This window comes from Pipra filicauda, unplaced genomic scaffold (genome assembly GCF_003945595.2).
Source record: "Pipra filicauda isolate LSUMZ 115617 unplaced genomic scaffold, ASM394559v2 scaffold5_size6683894_pilon, whole genome shotgun sequence".
In the NCBI taxonomy this organism is placed as follows: Eukaryota; Metazoa; Chordata; class Aves; order Passeriformes; family Pipridae; genus Pipra; species Pipra filicauda.
The window spans coordinates 252,094-271,495 of NW_024104754.1; the positions used below are offsets into that span (position 1 = coordinate 252,094).

The window sequence follows — 19,402 nt, forward strand, 5'->3', positions numbered from 1 at the left end:
TTTCTGAGTTACTGTTTATAAATTACTTGCCTAAAGTTATTACTAATACACTTTTATAAGCAAATCTGGAATTAGGCTTCTCGGTTCTGCCCACTCCTAGTTCATACCCACTGGTGTACTTCATAAGTACAGCAATAAGAATCGAGACTTTAGTGTTTTCCAAGTGTATGTGAAGGATCAGCCCTTACCTAAACTGGGTCCCTGGAAAACTCTGATGTTTCAGGTAAAGATCCACTTGTAAGTGTGCTTTATTCCTACTGCCATATGACAAAAAAATCATAAACTGTCTGCCATACCCCAGAGTTCTACCTAGATGTTTATCAAGAACTACACATACAGAAAGAAAGTAGACAGAAATCATTAGAAAATACATTCCACTCCTGTTCTTTTAAACTGAAACTTACACTCTTCTGTATCCTCGTGTGGCAAGCAGCCATCTCAGGTATTATTTCTCCACCAACAGAGTCCCTTCACGTTCAATAAGCTTAACATCCTTCTCTGTTAAGCAGAAGAGAAAGAAGGAGTTAAGAAGGAGTAGAGAAAAAGGGAAGGGGAGAAGAAAGAGCAAAAGACATGCACAGAGCATCAAGGGGCAGCTGCTCTGCAAGGGAAAGCGAGCTGGAAACTAGCACTGTGGTAAGGCTGGCATGAGCAATTGCACCAAGAGCCAGGATGTAAAGTAGCAACTTCAGGACAGAGCCAGAGACAATGGTCAGGATCAGACACAGGCCAAATCACACAGCACACCTGCAGTGGTTAGGCTGATTCCTAGCCAGGAAACTGGAACTATCTCCTGAATCTACCCTAGATGATCTAATAGTGGGATTTTCTGCTTATGAAACAACAAGAAATGCATTTCCCCTTCTGTTGACTAGAAAATAGAACTTCTTTACTGTAGAGAAGAGCCTGGCCACTGTAATACATGCTGCCACCATGCACAAAGCAGAACACTGCTATCACTCTGAGGGCAATGCTAACATTGCAGGGAAAATGCAGTTTCTACTATGGTTGAAATACACATAGGAAGCACAGGAAGATCTGGGCTGCCAATGTCAAGTGATTCTGGTTTCCTATCTCTGGAGTCAGCCTCAACATCCTGTCCTTTTAATAAAAATCCTAAATTTTGTTTCTCAAAACCTATGTAGATAGTTATTATCCAGAAAAAAATTAGTGGACGGAAAAGCTAAATTAAAGCCCAAGATCTCATCCTGAAGCCCTTACCAGAGGGTTAAATTAAATTGGGCTAATATAAACAAAATCAGGTTATCAGAATGGTTCTTTGCTGACATGAAGGACAATTAAGAAAGAATAAAGGGTATAAAAGAGAAGTATTTGGAATACCTACCCAAGCAGTACTTTTAGTATACAGGTAATCTGAAATCAAAGAACTGAAAAAAAAAAAAAAGATCCTATAAGATATTATTAATGCTACTTCATCACACTGATCCATACTAGACCAATAAAACCATTAGAAATACTCAATAAGGAGAGATAAAATGAGTTTCTTCTATACTTCATTCCATACTTGCATTTAAGGCTGCCCTAAGCCCTTCATGAAACTTAATGGTATCTTCTAGCCCTTTCCTATTCCACTTATTAAAAACTGGAGAGCTTAAATGTGGAAATCTATATTATTGAAACATTAAGACTACAGTTATACAAAATAAATCAGAAATACTTATTTCTCAAATATACACTCCAATGACATTAACATGACATTACTTTTCGTTGTGTGATCCAACTCTACCTTTACATTGGTAATAACATTACTATGCTAAGAATCATACATTTTGAACTGTCTGGCTTTCAAAGGCAATCTGAGCCCTTACAAGTGCATTGATATAGACTTTGAACTCCATTAGTTTTTATTTTCTTTAGACCAGAATGAAGGAAAATATTGACACCTATGTTTGAAGAGACAAAATAGACTGAGAGAACACTTGCTTTTATATGATTTCTGTTTTTAAAGGACAGTTAAAATACACTCAGAGTAAACTCAGGAGAGTCTTTACTATAGAAGGAGAGGCTGGATAAGAACCACTCAGATTGGTACCAGCAAAAATAAAATGCAACTACAACCGGATAGGAGGATTTTAAGTTGAGCATGGAGGTAGATAGGAACGTCTGAAAGGAGAAGACTATATGAGTAGTAAATAGATTGTCACACAGTATTTTCCCTTCATAACGAGTATCATAGGTTAAAAGTCTGAACTGCAAGTGGAGAAAAAACTGTAGAAGTCATGATTCCTAGAACACCGATAGAAAAACTCTGCTAGAGGCATTTCTGTAATTTATTGTTCGTTTTGCCTTCAGGGGAAATGGGGGATGACAACAACAACAAAGGGACATTATATCACTGCACTGAAAATGTATTCGACTTCCTAAACAGGCATATACTTCAGCTCTACCATTCTTTACAGTTCACAAGAAAGCTAGCATAAGAGAGAAATGATAGACTCTCAGAGTACTCACAGCTGCCTGTCTCTTGACTCATTAATTGAGCTTCCCTTTTGATTCCTATTCTCCGTATTTAAACAGTTCCTCTTGTCCTTTTCAACTTTTTTTTTTTAATCGGTTTTTCTTCTTTTTTTCCCCTTCTTGTTAAAGTTTATTTTCCAAAACTACTGATATTCCTCCCACTAGTATCATTTTGCCAGAAGAGATGATTTAACATCACTGCTTCATAGAATCACAGAATCATTAATGGTTGGAAAAGACCCCTAGATCATCAAGTCCAAACCTGTAATCACCAAGTCATTTTGTAATAATGTGCAATTGTGTTGTATTTGTTACTTTGTACTACAAAGTAATTCTTTTTTTCGACACAGAGACAACCCCAGTACTAATGACTCTATTGGTGAAGGAGGGAGGATCAACGCTGACCAGAATATGGAATGTTTTCCTCACTCTCACCTGAAGCCTGCTCAACAAGCCCTATGTGGATAAATAGATAATTAGTATTTCCATAGAAACATACCCATAATTTCTTAATTCAGGGAGCTTTGATGTATTACCTACAAGCATACAAAAGGTGAACTTTTTCATTTTTTTGAGTTCTTCATAAAACAAGGACACAATCTAAAAACTTTCCTGAAAGACAAGTTCTTCGATAATGTAATAGCAAATACAGTATAGGTTTCAAGTTTATTATCCACATGAGATCCATAACCTGCGAATACAGTACTGTTAAAAAATGTCATTCTTCTCATAAAGTATATACTTTCCAGCTGGGTGCAAGTTAAAATAGTTTGATATTTATGTTCATGTGAGACTAAAGTGCAGATAGACGTAAAATTTGTCATGGAGCCCAGAAAAAAGACGTCTCCAGGGTGTTTTTTTCCTACTACAGCAGCCACATACAATTCAATATATGCTCCAGAGCATTTAGTTCTTCTAAAAACAGTGTCAGCAAAATTTCTAGGTCTCTTTCATGAATATTTTAAAAATGTTAATCAGGCTGAAACACGAATGTTCTTTAGCAAGAAGGCTGCATCTCACTGCTGGAGGTTTAGCAAATGAAGAGAACAGCACAGAGCTGCAGATAAGTAGATTCTAGCAATACTTCTATTGCATACATAATTGGACCAACATTTTACTAATAGAGTTAAATTTCAAGCATTCGAAAAGCCTCAAAGTCCTGACATTCTGGGGTCTCACACAGCATACATATACACTGCTGACATTGCAAGTGATCTGCTGATGGCAGAGCTCAAAGACATCGCCAGAAATCTGCACTACAGTATTGTTGCCTGAAGGATGCCTCTCACTTTCAACAACTCTGGAGCTACTTCAGAGAATTTCCTTAATTTAGAAAAAATAATTTTGGAAAATTTTATTTAAAAAAACCCATGTGTTACACCTCACGTATTTAACACAAACCTGCAGCTAAGGATGTCGACAAGTACAGCACACAACAAGCCCACAAATGCTGGGGTGCATGCACAGAGAACACTGTATGGTATGCACAACTCTACCAGATGAGTATAATATTGTATTTCTTATCACTGCACAGCAGTTATTAATTTCAATAACATCAGCATTATCGAAAAATGTTGCTCTGGCATGCTGAATCCCATGATTCCTATCTTTTGACTAAAAACACCACTTTTCCTCAATGTCTTCTTCCCTAAGGTGTATTAAAGTCAAACTTTGAATTTATACTATGTTGTCTCTCTCTCCCACTAAATTATGTAAATAGAGGAGTTCAAATTAAGATTTTTCTTGAAAAGACTTTCAGTTTTTTCTTTTATGTAAGAATTTCCTAATGTGACAAAAATGAAAAAAAAAATGGACTCTACCTATCCATTGATAGAACAGAAAACAGACATTCTAGGCTTTTTTTTTTCTGTTTGTGCATCTCTCTCATATGAAAATAAACAGATTTTTTTAGCAGTCACATGCTAATAGCATGTTTACTTTATGAATAATAAGTTGAGTAACAATGCCTGTAAGAGACTGGTCCCCAGTTTTCACATTTCTTATTTTCACATTGGTCTTATTTTATAATTTCATCTTTTTTATAAAAGCAACAGAAAATTTCAGAAACTCCAAGGAGGCTTACAGCACTTCTGCATCAGGCTCTTTACAAACATTAGAGAAACATAGTCTCCAGGGTAGGGAGCTTACAACCAAACATTCTGCTCCTGGAGGATTTGGGCACGCACACTGTGAGTGGCCCAACTGCTGTCAAGCCTTGCAGACAAAGTACTTATTCACGTTGATATAAATGGATTTGATTACAGTTCCACTGAACTAATTTTAAACCACTCAAACTCTCCACATTTAAAAGCACGGAACTTCTTGGCTGACAACAGTCCCAACTTCCCAACAGCACTGCAGATGTGGCTATTTCGGGAGTTTCTGGTGACAGAATGGCTTTTGCATGAGGTGCTGGGGCCTGTAGAGATGGGGAGGGATGAGGGGCTCTGCACCCAGAGTCTTCATGGCTTTCTTCTTACAAGACAGGACACGTCATTTACACCAAAGCCCTTAGCCAAATACAAAATCAGTCTCCATCTCAGTCTGGCTGGATAATGTACACTAAAAACAAACAAACAATCCAACAGAAAAAGTCTTCTGGCTTCCCATGTGGGAAATGCAGTAGTCAAAAGTGGCAGACTCCCTGTATGCTGGGGTAAGGGGTTCCCTGGCTGCAGGGCTGCTGCGTGGGTGGGTGGGGGTTGGCCACTCATGCCCCAGTCACCGAACAGACACGGGTTGTGATGGAGAGCAGAACGGCAGCACTCTGCCATACAACAGTGGGATCCTGCCATACAGTGGTAGCCCCACGCGCGTAAGCAGGGGAGGGGTTTTCCACATTCAATACCCTCTGGGTAAGCTGGTAGGGTATTTTTTTTTAATTTAAAAAATGTGCACCTCTTTGATTGTTGGTTTGGACTATGACCCTAATAGGACAAATGGTTGTCACACAAGTACAAGACTAAGAATACGTAATGAAAAATTACCAAATTCCCCTAAAAATATTGCATATTAATAACTCAGGTCACTTTCTCTTTTAAAAGCTTTATTGTCTTACATAAGCCAGACTTTTATTTTTGAATTCTTAAGGGAAAAGCTCTGGTATACTCTCCCTGCCACTAATCCTTAAGTAGCTGCATACCCCAGCCCTTGAACAACTAGAGCTGAAAGGAAAACCAGACTGACAGAATTATTACTCTTTTCTTATTTAGTATTTTCCCTATTAATCTCCTTGTGGGAAAACCATCCTGAACTTAAACTTTGTTAGAGAAAACAAGGAAATCAGTATTCTCTAATAAGTTTGTGTGAATTCCAACAAGATTTGTTTTTCAAATTAATGAAAGAGGGACTGCAGCTGGTTGATGTCATCATAAAACCTCTCTTGATGATTTTTGAGCAGTCTTGGGAATCCGGAGAGGTCCCAGCTGTCTGGAAACTGGTGAACCTTGTCTCAATTTTCAAGAAGGGCAAGAAGGAGGACCTCAGAAACTACAGGCCTGTCAGTCTCATTCAGTGCATGATAAATTTATGGAGATGATTATTCTGGGAAGTATTGAAAAACACCTGAAAGACAACACAGTCATTGATCACAGCCAGCACGGCTTCATGAGAGGAGAGTCCTGCTTATCAAACCTGATTTCATTTTATGACAAGGTAACCCACCTAGTTGATCCAGGGAAGCCAGCTCATGTCATCTTTTTGGATTTCAGTAAAGCTGTGGACACAGCACACAGGTGGATAAACACATCACACAGTGGGTGAATAATTGGCTCACAAGTTGAGCACAGAGGGTAATAGTGAATGGGGTAACATCAGACTGGACACCTGTCACTACTGGGGTTCCACGAGGCTCCACCTCGGGCCCTGTGCTCTTCAACATCTTCATAAATTACTTGGATGCAGGCCTGGAAGGAATACTAAGCAAGTTTGCAGATGACACAAAACTGGGAGGAGCTGTTAACTCCCTAAAAGGCAGGGAAGCCCTGGAGAGAGACCCAGACAAATGAAAGAGCCAGGCAATCACCAACCATATGAAGTTCAACAAGAGGAAGTGCTGGATTCTGCACCCGGGATGGGGCAACAGACTGGAGAATGAGATCCTGAAAAGTAGTGTCACAGAAAGGGAGCTGGGGGCAGCCAGGAGGGCCAACCACGTCCTGGGGGGCATCAGGCCCAGCATCGCCAGCCGGTGGAGGGAGGGGATTGTCCCACTCTGCTCTGCACTGAGGTGGCCTCACCTTGAATATTGTGTGCAGTTTTGATCACTGCAATATAAGAAAGATATTAAGCTGTTAGTGTCCAAAGGAGAGCAACGAAGATGGTGTAGGGCCTTGAGGGGAAGCCGTATGAGGAGCGGCTTGAAGTCACAAACGAAGAGTCAACCTGTTTTTAAACGACATTTTCAATGTAAAGCATTGTACCTCTATATGAAAGACCATCATAACAAGTGTTCACGTGGAAAAAATATGAGATTTTACATCTACATTCCTAAGCTGCAGTTGCAGTGTGAGCAATGTGACCACCCAACATCTAAATAAAATGAAGGAAAAAATTGTGTCAGACAGATATAAAAGAAAGGATTTCCTTGATTTTACAGTTCTCATGGTCACATTTAAACAACCAGAGCAAGCCAATAAAAAGGACAATCTCTTCAACTATTATGTTCTTATTATAAAGTCTAATTCTCCTCTCTGCTGGGACAGGAAATTAAAACAGTGCACTAGAAGAGCTCCAAATTGTTAAAAGAAAGCTGCAAATATTTAATTTCTTCTTGTTATTGTTGGATTTGTAAGCTTATGTTTCTGGACACAATACAGATTAAGAAAGAGGTATAAGAAAATGCAAATCACATTTTATTTCCCAGTACTACTCTCTACCACTTACCTATATCTCATCCATTAAAGTGGAAATTTTATAGAAGAGAGTGAAAGGTAAATAAAAGCCACCAGCAGCAAGAACAGAACAAATTAATGATTTGTATGTGTTTTACTCAGCATTGCAGTTGATTTAGCTATGGCTTTTTCTGTTCTATTAGTGATGGCATGGTAACTCCTCAGTAGAATTCCTCCGGGTTAAAAATTGCTCATATTGTTATTTTCATTGATAATGGTATTTGAAATGTTCTCTTTCCTTAAGTTTTTCCTTATAAAAGCCCCATTACATGTTCTTGATATTCTGACCCATAAAACTTACCATAATCACTCCTTGAAAATTTCTTGTTAAGTTTATTTTACGAGATTCACTAATTTCCTACAACTTCTGACAGTGAACATAACTGAAAATTGGACAGTACAATATGATGCATCTGAATGCAAATATAACAATCTGAAAAAAAATACTGTGTTTTGCTCTCACTTACTTTTTACTTTGGATGTTTTATAAAAGCTATTTAGAAACATGAGATCTCCTTTCTTTTTTTATTTCCTGCTTACTCAGCAATACATCTGAAAAAAGTATTGAAAGTACTTGTCCTCTCTTCAGAATTTTAGACAATATTAGCACTGTCTCTTCCAGAAGAAAACCAATTTATTTCTGCTACTATTAGTAATGAAATCTGTTTCACCATCAGGGTGAGAAGTGTAGCCCAAAGAAGAAGATGACAGAAGCAAGCAGTCTTGATGCAGAAGTTTACTTATATGAGATCGTAAATGCTGTCACATCCTTCTGATAGTGCTCTTGCAAATCCAATGGAGGCAAAGGACAGAGAGGTTCCTTGCAGAACATCCTGACAGAAGGTAAAGGCATCCTGCAGTGCTGTTTCAAGTAGACCATAGAAACTACATTCATAAGATTGAAAAGGAAGTAAAGCAGTAGACCAAAGCTGTCCCAGGCTACTTTAAAACCTAGAAGATGTCAGCAATCCCAAATAATTAAATCTTTTAAATAACAGCTGGTTTTCCAAGTCAGTGCTTGCCAATCCTGAGGCTACAAGCCTGTTCTTGAGTAAAAGTATCCTAATTCTTGCCTCTACTCTCTGTAGCAAGGCTTATCTTTGTTAAGCTTATTACTTTGGAAAAGGGCTGTAGTTTTCTGACACAGCTAGTAGAAGACCAGTTGTGAATTATCTGAACATTCTCAGCACCTCCTCTTTCAGAATGCCCTTTAACATCATACTCCTTAGAGTAAATTTTATTTAGAAAATTCACTGCTGTACAAAGCAACTGGACTTCCCTTGCAGTTCTAAATTGAAAATAATTAATATTTCAAAAATTAAAAAGAAGAGAACACATTATTTACTCTATCGGAAACCTGTGCAAGTTGATGTGCCCTCTACTCTGCTCTGGTAAGACCCCAGCTGAAGTACTGCACCCAGCTCTGGTGGATCTTTGAGGTAAATAAGCAAGAATGTGTCAATCAGACAAGATAATGTCTATCATAACTCACTTCCATTTGTCTTTCTCCTTAACCTTTTGCAATCACTTGTAAACAGAGATATACAGACATTTACAGCACTATCCTATTCTATGAGGTCTCATGGTTAAGTACATCTGATAGCATAGGCTTATACATGTATCACATTTTATTTACTTTCCTATTTTAGTGGGTTTTGTAAGGCCTGTGCTCACCAGCTGAAATAGTAACATCATTTACCTATTTGTGCCTGTTGGGCATAAAACTTCATTGGAAGTACGTCTTACTACAGTGCTCCTACTACTCTGTGGAGGAACAAAAGCAACAGAAAAAAAAGAATATTTCTCTCCCCCCTCCTCCCCAAAGCCCTACCCTACCTCATTCTTAAAAAAAAAAAAAAAAAATCTTTTTCCCCTTAGCGTTCCCAGTGTGGAAATTCCTTTATTTAGGAGAGACCAAAGGAATACCCCAGTCGCTGCTATGGACACTCTCGAGAGATGAAAAGATTAACTGGGTTTAAAAGAGAGGTAAAATTAATAACCTTGTATATCGTACTTCAAAAAATTCCATTTTGAAGTGATCCATACCAAGATTTTATTTTCTCATCATATGGCATAAATTATTTCCTATGTTGAACTGTAGTAACAGTAAAAGTGGACCAGATTATGTACATTTTACATCAATTAAGATATAAAAATCTCATTCCTAATACAAGCATAGTTAACAATAGATATGCCTTCTCTGTAACATCTATTTTTTTGCTTAGCATGAGTTTTAGGTACCTTTTGCTGTGTGTATCCCTATACCGGTGAGGTTATACACCTCTTTTTCTCTGCACCAAGTATCTTAAAGTATACTGCTTTAGCCTTTCAGGACTTGCCTTCTTCCTTGACTTTGTCTTTAAGGTCTGTCTTGATAGTAATACTTCATTCAGATCATTCTTCCATTGCTAAGATATTATGCTATGTACCTTGGACTAGTCTGTCTTAGTCTTTGTACTCAAACTAAACTTTTGGGAGTCACTCAGGTCAGTTCAGGGCCTGCCCACATTTATCTTTGCCTCCCTCAACAAAATAGGACTTTTCTCATCTCTGTTTCATACATAGTATGAAATTTGAAACCACCCAATCATTTTCAAATTGTTTAATACAGTCAAAACAGACAACTGAGGCTACAACTCCCTATGACTGATTCCAGCATACCAGATTCTATAACATACTGAAGCTCCCACGTGCTAAACTGTGGGAAGAACAAATACAAGATGCATACATTTCCAGGAGATATTCACATGCTCACAATAATAATAATGTGATGTAATAATAATAAGTATTTATATATTCACAATAATAATAACTGCTCCACTGAAACCTTTGTTTTTCCTTATGAAGGCATATGTCAAACAATACTTATTAAACGAACAGAAATAATTTAAACAATGCATTTTAGTAATAATGTCTTTTGTGTGGAAAACTTGACAGGAAATCCTTCTCCTGATAGTCTCACAACGACAGTAGGGATAATTCCAATATTCGTGTTTCAAGATCTCTCAGTATGGAGCACCCCTCCTTGCTGGCTTAGATATAGCAGTATAATGGAAAAATCTATCATGCCAAAAAGAAAGACATATGGCATTTCACCAGCCATTCCTAAGAGACATTAAAAGCAAAATTAAGGCATCCTAAATATTCTTGTCTACAATGGAGGGCAGGTGATTAAGCACAGTGAACTTTGTCCTCTAGAGTTAGAGAGGTGACACATCAGCTGTGTTTTTAATGGATGCCACTGTCTCTTGAAATCACATAAGGGTTATTTTTGGTGAATTATAATAATGGAATTATTATTAACATACTCATAACACATTCTTACCAACAAGCTAGTCAGCTGCAATTTTTCCATTTGAAAATAACTGACCAGTTAAAGAGTTACCCAATATGAGTGAATCATACCATGATCCTGGGAATTTCACCCACGTATTTAACGCATGTCGCCAAGGCTTGCTGTGTTCACAAGTTCACAAAGTGATATTCCTTTCTGTGCTGATTCATATATTCCTGCCAAGACAGAGCCAAACCAGTTACATGTGGCTGCAATTCACGGCTCCCAGAACACTGACTAAAGTGATGAGGTTATAAAATCCTTACTTGCATTTCACTGGCTCTATCTGTGTAGAAAAAAACCCAGAATCCTACTCTGAAATGCATCATCTAACTCAGAACTCATTATTTAAACTCAAGTACTGAGTTTTTTGTTAAAACTCAATATTAAAACCTTTTTTTTCTGCACCCTCCTCCTGCAAGATATTCCCAAGGACATTTATTAGCTGTCAGCTGAATACAAATGTAGAACAGATGGTACCCTAATGTAGACAGGTAATGTGCATCTCTGGATCACCCTTTATCATAACCATGAGGACCAAGCTGTTTAATTTTTTAATTCAAGTTTAATACAAACTTATTTAATTCAAGTTATATACAAACTTATATCAAGTTATAGACAAACTTCTGACTTCTTTTCTTGATTCTCTATAGAAGCAAAGAGGCCTATGTAGGATTTCTCTCTAATTTCCCTTTTGCTAAGAACACATTAACCGAAAAAGCCACTTTCAGAGGACTGTAGTGTACATCAAATAGCCTCACAATGACTGTGCTTTAAGACTTATCAGGAATGATAAAGAGCAGATATTGATCAAGTAAATTCCTATTTTAAAACATAATCCTAATTAAAAAAATATAAACGATTAAATAGATTTTCTTAGGCAAAACTAAATGCAATAAATTCCTCTATAGTTACAGCAGTTAGACTATTCAGAGCTTTACAAGTATATATGAGCATTCTACCAGTTCACAAGGATAGACCTAGGGGAGTGGGTGGAAATTATGGAGGTGTAGCAATGAGATGGATGAGTCTCAGAACAGGGATTTCATGCTCAGCAATATTTGCCATGAGCTTTCTGACCCTTCGGTTTAAAACACATGAAACAAGGCCCTGTTGTCTTGCAGTCATTTAGCCATGATTAAACTTGAAAGAGGGAAAAAGCCTGCACAGTGATTTGGCAATTCTGTATAGCAGCTACACAGAAATAAAAATAACTGTCAAGGGCAGAATAGAGGAGATTCTGCACACAGATTTTACCACCTCTCATTAAATGTTAGAAGCATTAGTCACATATAATCAACTTGCAGCATGGTAAGTTTTTTTCCAGTATAAGCTTTGTTACTGCTTTAAAGGTAAGGGGGAAAAAACAAAAGAGTTGCATAGGTATTTTAAATGCATTCATTATTTTGTGCATTTCATGGCCTTTTGTTTTTGAAGTAAGATTTCATGTAATTTTTATGACTTACAAAACATGTGGCACGAGTGGAAACGAAAGGGTACCCTTAGTGTACCCTGCACTTGGCTGAAGAGTCCTTTAAACTTCTATTGCACAAAGAGCTTTAGCCTGAAAGTCAGAAAAGTTTTAATTATACTAAAGAAAGAGAGAAAGAAAAACAAGTGTAAATCAAAGAAAACCAAGTATGGCATGCCAAAGCTGACTGAACACTTACTTTTGCCCAGCTGGCTACGTGAGAGAAGCTGAAGTTAGCCAAGTAGTCGAGAGTGATGATGAAAAAGAAGTGCTGCCTATGTCTGGGTACTTTTATTATCTACTGAATAGTCCACCCCAAAAATATGTCCCTAAGAACACCTAGTCATTTGGGGAGAGGTTACAGAACGTGTTCTGTCCCTGCATGCATCGTCCTTGCTGGTGTTCTTGGAAAAAGAGTTCTGGGAGGCTAGGTTGGCAGTGTTGAGATGCATATGCCTGCCTGTGGGGACAGTGGCCCAGAAATCCCAGAATTTGGATGTTTTTGCCCATAGTGGTGAGGTATGTAAAGGTCAGCAGGCAGCACCTGCTGACTGCAGCCTTCAGCTGATGATGTGTGATTGGGACAGATGTGAATTGAGGCAGGAAGGGAGAAAAAAGCAAAAGTAACAGTTCCGTAACATAGTAGATGAAAATCTTTGAAAATCCTAACCTTTTTCCTGTATGATTTATAATATGTACTTTTGGTCTACAATGAAACTACTGAAAAGCAATTATGCTTATTGCAAGAAAGTCAGCTGCATTGGAATGTGGTATCTTTACATGGCCTGAATGATATGAATGTACTTTCTTATCCTTTTTAAATTATGATTTACCAATCATAATTTTTACCGAAACCTTTCTTAAGTAGTTAAGAACCAGCAATTTTTTACTGGAAGGTGCTTTGTTTCCTGCCAAAGAACACTGAAACAAAAGCTGTTGCCTCCAGCCTTTGCCACTGCTAAGCAGTGTAAGGTGAGCACACACAGCACAGCCAGAGGTATGGCAGAAAGCATACTTTACCTCCATGCCTCACTAAATAATACATTGGCAACGCAAGCACGTAAGAGATTTGGTGTCTCGTAACTACTATCAGACGTGTGTCTACCAAGCTTCATGTTCGTTAGTCAAATGAGACCAATGAATTAAGAGAATGTTTAAAATTGTCTTCCTTTAAACAGGCACACAATGAATGCAGTGGAGTCACAACCGGAAAACTTGCCTGAGAAGAACACAGTGGTGAGATAAGCTCCGTACAAATACGCTATTTATGCTTTTCTTTTTTTGTCTTTTTTTTTCTTTCTGTAAATAGGCTTTCTAGTGTGAGGCCTGATACTGCTTATGTAATAATTGGGAATGGTGGGGCAAGAGGAAAAATAATAAACAAGTCTTTCCTCAATCCCACAAATACAAATAATGCACTTTCTAGTCCTCTCTTATTAGATGATAAAATGTGTTGATTTTGTTGGTAAGTTATGAGAATTGCTGTTTCAGTGTGATTTACCTTAAAATACCAAAACCTTGTTATATTTGCTAGAACAGGGTCTGTCATAATTCAGAGTTGAAACAACATTTCTTAAAGTTTTATTATTTAGCTATCCGTATTTGTATCGGGATAAAAGTTGGCATGTGAAATGATAGCCCCAAATAATGTATTTTCTCAAAATATGACTAGGAATCTGGAAGTGCTTTATATGTTCTAGCAATCAAGAACTATTTTAGCTCTTTATAAACTTGTTTGAGGTGCTTTTGTTAAGAAGTGTCTGAAATGTAAATGAAATGTTACAGATACTGGAGGCTCTACTTACCTGCAGAAGAAACTGCAAGCTTCAAGTAATGGTGTCAAAAGCATGAGGCTACCTGTCATGTGCAGATATAAAGAGTCCTTAGCACAAAATAGATTTAGTAATGTGGCCAGTGAATATTGCAGTTGGACGAGATGATTGCTCCAGATCCCTTCCAACTGAACTATTTTATTCTGTTCTTGACTAGATTTAGAGGAGAGCTTATGCAGCTACTGGTCTCCTCTTTCATCTCCCTGCCTCCCTTCCCAGCATTGCCATAAACTAAGGGGTCAGTTGCTTTTTGTTCTGTAGCTTCCTCTGGATCCTAAGGGCTGTTCTTCAGTGGTTTGCAAAAAACATTGGGTTGAATGAGATCTAGTCTTCATTCTCAACATGTTGTTCTTTCTCTCATAATTTATCCTAAGATGGCCTATGGAGCCTCATGCCAGGGACTCTTGACAGTGCAGATTACCTGGAATCATGGTAGGATAGGAAGGGAAGTCTCAGAGGCAAAAGTTGGATGAAGTAGGATGGCAGATCATGGAAGGACTTATCAAATCCTGTCCCTGAAAGATTTTGGGGGTTTTTCGTGTGAAGGGTTTTTTTGTGTTGTGGTTTGTTGTGTTGGGCTTTTTGTCTGTTTATTTTAATTGAGAAGGGAATCCAGACGAATAGGCAGTGGCAAAAAGCAGCTATTTTACAACAGACTGTTTCCTAATGTTAGGAGAGGACTCACCAGTACAATATGCATGATGGGGATACAAGCAACAGTATTCACATATAGCTCTACAAGTAAACTGTATCAGTTTACTATTTTTTCAATTTCTGTTTACTGCTTTGCTAGTGAACAAATGAAAGAGTTTACATGTAAGAAAAATTTAAGATATCAAGAATATGATGAAAATTCAGATAGCCATTTTGGCAAAGGAACATACAGCAGAACATACAGTTTTCCTCAACAGCTCTTTCCTTGCATGCATATGTTCACCTACCAATTGAATACACAGTCTGTGAATTGTAGAAGAGGGCTTATCTCATTTAAAGTGCAAGAAAAAGAATACCATTTCAATGATCCTACTGTGAAGACAGATTTACCAGCAACTTCAGATTTAAAAAAACCCCTGAAATTTACTGATGTCTGCAACTCATGAGTGCAAAAAATCTACAGGCCTTTCCATAGCTGTTTGCTCAGGAAAAGGATACATTTATTACATGCAATGAAGAATTACCATAGGCCTCTTTTAAAATCAGGGGGAGCGAGATACAAAAGATCCCAGAGAAGAAATACAAAAAAGGAAATCCTACAGTTTGACTGCAGTGTTTGAATGCTGTACTATCACTGGTCTCATAAAACAAACACATTAATGCAAAATATTTATAGCTGGCATTCACAAAGACCTACTTTTGAATGTTATATAGCATTTTAGGTAGTTCCCTTACAAAAATTCCACCATCCATTTCTGACAGAATGACTACTCACTAGCTAACTTAATTTTTTCTTACTGCAATGTTCCTCTCCAACACATCAGTTTTGGCCACAGAAGCACACTTGAGTCTCCAAACCAAAGAAAACAGGAGGACAAGGCTCCCTGCAGAGTGGCTGAGGTCACTTATTCTTTTAAGCCTGGAGAAGAGGAAACTGAGGGGAGACCTCATTGCAGTTACAACTTTGTTGTGAAGGGAAGAGGAGAGGCAGGCACTGATCTCTTCTCTGTGGTGACCAGTGACAGGACCCAAGGGAATGGCCTGAAGTTGTGTCTGGGGTGGTTTAGGCTGGATATTAGAAAAAGGTTCTTCACCTGGAGGGTGGTTGGCCACTGGAACAGGGTCCCTAGGGAAGTGATCACAGCACCAAGCCTGATAGAGTTCAAGAAGTGTTTGGACAATACTCTCAGGTATGGTCCTGTGCTAGGCTAAGGGTTGGACTCAATGATCCTTGTGGGTCCTTTCCAACTCTGCATATTCTGTGATTCTGTGTGATTCTGTGAAGATCAGCAACACCAGTAATAAAATGCGAAAACCTCAAATGACATCTAGGACACACCAAACTTATTCCTGACACAAATGAAGATGTTGCAACCAAATCTCTATTTTGTGGGGGAGGGGGGGAAGCACAGCAAACCACCAACTTTAGAAATTACTGAATCTCCACACAATTTCACGTCAGCCAACACATCATGCAATCAAAACAAACATGTTCATTTTATCTGTCATCTATCAGCTATAGGTCCCAAAATAGACAAGGGTCAAAGAAGCTACTTTGCTTCTGCGAGAGAGAAGGAGGTGAACTCCAGACTATTTTTGAAAGATGGCATAACACATATCCTGAAAATCACTAACACCAACAAAAGGACACACTATCAGTGAAGCAAAACATAGGAGAATATGGATATTGCATAGACACACTCACCTGAATTAGGAAAAGCACACTCACTTGAAGTAGGACAGTTGCACACATACAAGAATCTCTTTCCAAGAAGGAAGGTACTAATGAATTAAGATTTTAGTTACTAGCTGGGTCTCAGTCCTTTTTAACATTTCTTTTTCTTTACTGTTTTAAATTCATATTCTTTTTACTCAAATTTCCTTTTGAATGAGAGGTAAAAACTTACATTTGAGTATTTGCTACAGGGCAGAAAAGCTCAAAATCAAACCACTTGGGAGCTGATTTCAGGAAAAGAGGAGCAGATATCAGCAACTGGTGCAAAATGACAGAATGGCAATTTTCCTTCCCAAGCGTACTGTAAGAAAGATGGAATAAGCCTTTGTGAGAACACAGCCAACTGATCAGAAAGATTTGATGTCAACACTTAGCAATTTACCTGACAGAAGAGTTACAGTGCAATTAGCAGAACTGCCCTGGGTTGTGTTTCCAGACTATCCAAGTACTCTCTCAGCTAATGCAGTAGCCCTTCTGTCTCCTGGCTGCATTAAAATGCTGTGACTCATTCCACAATACAGACAGCTGTATCAATCTAAAAGAAAACAGCAGTCACCTGTCACAACACCTTTCATGCAGCACATGCTGATTACCAGGCACTCATTCATTAACCCCACTTTGTTTGGAATTCTCCCTAATTGTGTGCTTGCTGCTTTTCCATTCATGATAGACAGCAATTCTGTTGTCAAGCCTAAGAATAAAATGTCTGAACATCACCCTTAATTCATTCTATAATGAACATATTCCTCTTATATGAACACGCTGAACCCTTTCACTGACTCTTACTGGATCTGGTCTTACTGGAAGTCGCATTCCATTGGGAAGGGGTATCTGTCCCAGCAACCAGCCTGCAACCCACAAGGGCTCTTGAGCCACTCCGTGGTGGCCTTTGTTGGCATTGTGCCACTGGCCATTGACCCCAGGTCCACGTTTCATTGGCAGGGCACGCTGGAGCTGGCAGACCTGCCCCTGCAGAAGGGCTCCGTGGAGCTCCTCAAGCAGAGATGGGAGTCCACCAATGCTACAAGACCTGGCCTGATGCTCCGGTACTCACCAGCTCCATCATCCCTGGTGCCAGATAAGATCAGCTGCAGCAACACCCTGGAGAAGGTGCCATCAGACAGCAGGAGGCTGGACGTGGCCAAGGAGGAGACCTCAGGTAGCTCTCAGATGATGGAGCACGTCCCCGTCACTGTGGAAGAACTGCGGAGCCACTTTGAGGCCCTGGGTGGTAAGAAGGTGAGTGCCTGGGTGGGGCAGACACCTTGAGGGAAGGAATGGAGATAGGTCCCAGAGCGGTTTCCCCAGCCTCACACCGCCCCTCTGCTGTGCCCTGCTGGGAATGGGCAGGCACAGCTCCTGTGGATGTCCTGTGGACTGTTTGGATCAATATGTTAATACTGATTATCATTATCTATTACCATCCCTAGCTTTCCTTATTGCATAATTTTATTGGTTTGCATCATTTTAATTGTTGCTGACTGGTGCCATTTGCCAAGCTGTCATGAAAGTCAGCATTCAACTGTGTTTGGCTAGTGCTTTTTAGAGGAGGAAAAAACCAAGATATTTCACAGAATCACAGAACATTCTGAGCTGGAAGGGACCCACAAGGATCACCGAGTCCAACTCTGAAGTGAATGGCCTGTACAGGGATGAAATCCACAATCTTGGCATTATTAGCACCATCCTCTAACCAACCGAACTCATCTCAGGGTCTCATATTTTGGTCTGAGAGAAGAATTCCCAAATGAAACTATCTACAAACATTCTAAAACTTTCTAAAGCAATTGTTTCTTATTTGTAGAGCAGTACTGACTCCCTTTCAATGAGAGGCCTGCTTTACCCATTGTTTTTCATTGGCATTAACATGACAGGCCTGGTCAAATTGCAAACTTTATTTGGCATCAGATTTTTGTTTGAGAAATTTCTGTGATTTCTTTGAACTGCCTTGGAGGAAGCTAGATTTTTTGAAACTTAAAAAGTGCTTCAGAGAAGTACAAGATACTGAAAAGGTTAGTAATCTTAATTAAGGTGACTCATTTTTGTGGCTAAAAAGTCTTTCATCAAGCTTTACTTCTTCTGCATAAAAACTGAAATGTCTGTGCAACTTTTGGTTGTTGATAGAGTATTTTAAACCTTCCACATTTTGATTTCTCAGTTTTTGTTCACTTACCAGGTTAAAACTAAAGTAAATAAAAAATCCCCTTTGAATAACTTTTACACTGCTTCAAAATTAAAGATATACTAATACTTCATTTCACAACTCTGTATTCTGCTGCAGGATGACCCTGCCAGTTGATGCAGTCAAGTAATTTACCCATTTAATTTTAATGCCCAGAGTGACTTAAACATGGTTTTCTGGTCCAGAAACTACAGTTCAAAAAAATGCATACTGACAATTACATAATTCATACACAAAATCCTGCTACTAAAAGATATAATAAGGCTTTTTTATGTGAACAGTAACATAAAAATTCATGTGATTCATGAAAAATCTTTTCATTGGTTTTAAACACATAACACGCAAAGTAACAGGTACCAATAAAATGAAGGTTAAAACTTTATGGTATTATCAAGCACTTTAAAGACTATAAAAAATTGTATGCTAAGTGGCATACTCAAGTGATTTTAAGGTGGAGACCTTTTTGGTGGATCTAACAGTCATTTTTTAAAAACAGCAAAATCAACTTTTTTTTCCTATGAAGAAATACATTCAGTATTGCAGACATGATCAATCTTGTAGGAGCAAATTAGGTTTTTTTTTAGTCTTATTGAACAAAGAGTTCCTTATTAAGTGAGAAATAATAATTTTTTTACTTAAACAGCATTCTTCTCTTGAGAGAATTGCAGACTTTTACTCAAACAGTACTTACCAGGGAAGCAAAAGAATTCCTTACTCCCAGTCTTACAACTGTTACACCAATTAAATATTATTTTGTTACGGTTCCTTTGCAAAACTTGCTACTGTTTCACCTGCAAATGTTTTAAATTCACATGCAGCTTAGA

General features: G+C 38.4%; 1 long non-coding RNA gene across 1 annotated transcript; it reads right to left on the reverse strand.

Moving 5' to 3' along the window:
• Positions 1-416: 416 nt before the first annotated feature.
• Positions 417-16,681, reverse strand: LOC113994509. The gene is made up of 3 exons (XR_003543115.2): positions 16,569-16,681; positions 1,346-1,388; positions 417-498 (listed from the first exon to the last, which is right to left on the reverse strand). It is a non-coding gene; the product is annotated as an uncharacterized LOC113994509 (long non-coding RNA).
• Between the last annotated feature and the right edge of the window lie 2,721 nt (positions 16,682-19,402).